This window comes from Neltuma alba, unplaced genomic scaffold (assembly GCF_004799145.2).
Source record: "Neltuma alba isolate B1F8T4 unplaced genomic scaffold, ASM479914v2 tig00003932_pilon, whole genome shotgun sequence".
NCBI lineage: Eukaryota > Viridiplantae > Streptophyta > Magnoliopsida > Fabales > Fabaceae > Neltuma > Neltuma alba.
The window spans coordinates 33,988-38,299 of record NW_021633485.1 but is presented as its reverse complement, the minus strand read 5'-3'; the positions used below and the strand labels follow the sequence as shown (position 1 = coordinate 38,299).

Genomic DNA, 4,312 nt, shown 5'->3' with positions numbered 1-4,312 from the left:
AATTCAAAAGACTCTAAGGGCCACCCCCTAGACTCGGTTTAATTAGAATAATCAACACCAAGCCACCTTGCATATTAATTATTCACAATTAAACTGTTTCAGCACAATTAGCCAAAAAGAAAATCAAAGAAAAGCAATTAACATTTTTTGTCCAATAACCAAGCCACCTTGAATTACCACTAAATGTTCACAATAATTTCAAAACATAGTCTGACCCAGTACAATGTAAAGAAATTAAAGCTAATCATAGCATAATGTTAAATGCTAATCAAAGATTCCAACAACTACAACCAATCTCAATACAAATATAAATCATCACAGCCCATTCAAACATTATAAAATTCATTCTAAGACCTAAAAATCACAATTATAATGAAAGAAGTAAATATTAGAAGAGTTGAAACTCCCCTTCGAAGCTCTAAGTTCAAGCCATAACCATTGCTCTAGAGAATTGGAAGGATTTAGCTACTCCTAACCATCACCACAGCTCCACCAAAATTCCAATTCGGTTCAGCCATGAAGAACAATGAAGATGGAATCTGCAGGAGTGATTTTGCCGTGAAGCTATGGTCCTTCGTTCTCTCTTCCTCGCCGCTTCCAGCTCGTGAGTTCCTCCCGCCCCGCTTGCGTCTTTTTTATTTTTCTTTTTCGCCGCCGCCACTGTTCGCTTGCGTCTCTGTTCGTGCCTCCCTTCCATCCGCTCGCTGGAGATAATGATTATTAGCATATTAGGCTGTTAGTGGGGGGAGCAAAACGCAACGTTTTGCTCCTTTTTTTTTAATTATTTTTTTAATTTTTTTCTTTTTTTTTCTTTTTAATTTTAATTTTCATTTTCTTAAATATTTCAAAAACCTACAAACAAAATTCAAGAAAAAGGTAGCATTAATTGTCCTCAGAAAGAATTAGTCACAATTAAATCAAAATATGACAATTTTGCCCCTAAAAATAATAATTCAAAATAAAATATATTAAATTAATTAAGGCCAAAAGAGACTAATTAAGTTGACAAAACCCATATAAAAGATATCAAAATATGTAAAAATAATTGAGTTTGTCATTGATCAACGGCCAAAGAGCGTCCACGTATCTACATCGCATCCCATGTAATCTGGACGCTCATATAATTATATAAGAGCGTGTAGTAAGCATCAAGAAAGCAACCATAAGAAGAGGCGATCGAATCTCAATAACACATAAAAAAGAAGCGATCCAGGGTTCCATGCATGAACACTGTTCTATATATATCTACAGTCCTTCACCATCTTCATCAACTCAAACTTTCATCTGATACACACACACACACACACACACTGATAAATCTTATTATTACCAAGCATACGGCTGCCTCAATTTTCAAGTTCACTGTCTTCCTCTGCATTGCCCTTGTCCTTTTCTCTCCCAGCGGTTAGTTTACGTACCCATATCACCAAACGCTCACTTTATACCATTTCCTCGTTTGATATTTATTTGTTGAATTAGAGATCAGCTATGCATTAATGGCCTAATGTTACAATTGAGATTGTACCCACGATCTGTCACTGCTTGGGAAGAGTTTTCATGTCAATACTCGCTAGACTATAAGGCGATTGGCCACATTTGATATATGTATACATTGACAATTTCATACTAGTACTGTACTTTAATTGATTATTGTTTTCTTTGTCATTTTTCACTTAATGGAAAGAACTTACACACCCATGAACCATCAAATCACAGAGGGTCAAACTTGCAATCTTGCGCTTTACAAAAAAAAACCCTTAAGAGAAGTGTTTAGCGTCATTGGGTCAAAAGGCCATGATGCTTTAACTAATTATTGTTAGTGAAATAATATTTTTCTTTGTGTTCCTATAGATGTGTTAATGAAAGTGTTGTGTGTGCGTGTGTGTGTGATGCAGAGAATAATATTGCGGAAGCAAAACTGTGTAGAAGACTGAGCAGCACATTTTCTGGGTTTTGTGGTCGCAATTGTCCATGTGATGTTAAATGCTTAAGAGAGGGTGCTGTTTCAGGAAGCTGCCATGTTCATGGTTTTGGACGTGCTTGCTTCTGCTACCGCAAATGTTGAAGGAGGGAACCTTTCACGTGCCTTCCTCGTACCTATCTCTCTAATGCCGTGATTGAATAAAATAAATAGTGCTTCTGTACGTTAAAAGTTCTACGCATCAGGACTTGTCTTGTCTGGCTCTGTGTCCCTATCTCGCGTGTGTTTCTTTTTTTAACTTTTCCATGCTCTTTCTGGTGGTTTTATGTCTTTTATAGTGATATTGTGCCAGTACTTTCTAGTCCTTTTGGCTAAAACAAAGAGGAGTTTGGTATTTATGTGATGTAGCTCACTTCCAATTAAAGCACCATCGGGGACAATGTAATTCTAATCTGTCTACTTTTTAATAATATCGGTGAGTCTACATATGGTTACGTCATGAATTTATTATGCTTTTTTAATATTGAAGTATGTCTCTTAATATTACATGTCTTCCATAGATGAATCAAAATTATAATCCTAAAAAATGTTTTGAATATTATATGTCAAATCTAAATCCATACGTAAACTTTATTAAAAAAAATTACTACCTTTGATTCTTAATATAAAAACTACTTATTTAATTTGAATAGATTAAAGAAGTGACATTAATTAATTATAACAAATATAATTTGATCTGATGTCCTTGAAATATGAGATTATATATTTGTTTATAAATTATGTAAATTAGTTTAAAAAATTATAAGAATGATAAACAAACTACTTCTAAGAAGCTCTTATATTAAAAGCTAAGTCGGGTGAATAGAGTACTTTTATTAGATCAAATATAAATTAATACACAAAATCTATCGAACTTTACAATATTCAGATCTAAACATTAAAAAAAAAAGTCTTCTCTCCCTCTCTCCCATAATAAAATAAATTGGCAAATTGTTAAATTTTAAGCAGGGTTGTTTGTTAGTTTTCCATTAACTTGAAAACCTTCTGATTAACCTAATAATATATGCTTTTAGAAAGAGATTATAATTCATTCAGTTTTAAACATGAGTTAGTGAAAAGTTTGCTTTGGTCTTAAATGCAATACATCAATTTCTTTTATATATCTTCCTCATTTATTATTTTTTCCTAGACTAGATACCTATGTTGATTGCACATAATCAATAGAGGTAGTTTCTATTGTAAATATTAAAAGAGAATATTTTCTAATTAGTTAGTTTCCAAATTTACAACACTTCGATATATGGTTTACTTAACCTAAACCAAAGCAAGAACACTTTCAATATACAAGACACTTTTAATGGAGCAAGACTTTCAAACAGATAAGGTCAGGAGAAGAATTCTATTTATGATATAATCATGTCTAATGAATTAATGACCTAATCATGTGCCAAAACCGAGCAATTACGTGCCTAGTTTTAGTTCATTTAACCCATTCAACCCGGCCATATTGACAACTCTGCAAGCGTTCAATGTTTGGCATTAGAATAATACGTTCAATTGATCAAAACAAAACAGATTGGAATTCGTCAAAAGGAAAATATTTAATGAAATTAAAATATGTTGTGATTATCCCTTCACCTCAGTATCCCAAAGGAGATTATTGTTAGTCAAGTATAGTTCTATGTGCTTGTAAAAAAAATCAAATGGAAATTAAAAAAAATCAAAATTCAAATGACTCAAATTGAATATTAATAGTCTGGACTTTTTAAAAATTTATTTTTTGAATGATCAACCGGAGGTGGCAAAGAAAAAGAAAAGAAAAGAGAATGATCAACCGGTCTAGATAGAGGATACGTCTAACGAATTATTCCTTTAACATTGTTAGAATTACAGAGATCTCTATTATTCTCTATTATAAATATGTAATAGTGAAATGAATAGTTTAAAATAAAAGAATTACAAATTTAATATATACAAACAATAAGGTAATTTACAAAAAAAGAAAATACACATAAAATGTTTTAATTTTTGTAATTAAAATAATTAAAGTTATTATATTTAATAATTTATCTGAATGATATATATATTTATATCATGCGTCAGAGAAAAATTGATGGTGTAAAAAAATGAATGTCATATGAAATCGGATAAAGATTGTTAAAAAAAAAAATTGGCAGAGCGGCCAAAAGTCAAAGTCAACATAAATCTTCCCAAATCTACATATTTTGCGCGAAAGTCTAAAACCCCCGCCGGCCGCGTGCAGCGCACCCTGTCGTCCCTTCGCACACATCAGATATTAACCAAAAAAAACACACACACACACACACACGAAAAGGCGTCACCATGAACACCATTATATATATATATGTGTGTGTGTGTGTGCATAGGCCT

General features: G+C 32.3%; 1 long non-coding RNA gene across 1 annotated transcript; it reads left to right on the top strand.

Annotated features, from left to right (window-relative positions):
• Nucleotides 1-1,197: 1,197 nt before the first annotated feature.
• On the top strand, nucleotides 1,198-2,315 carry LOC114743087 (uncharacterized). The gene is made up of 2 exons (XR_003739968.1): nucleotides 1,198-1,404; nucleotides 1,896-2,315. It is a non-coding gene; the product is annotated as an uncharacterized LOC114743087 (long non-coding RNA).
• Nucleotides 2,316-4,312: the final 1,997 nt, after the last annotated feature.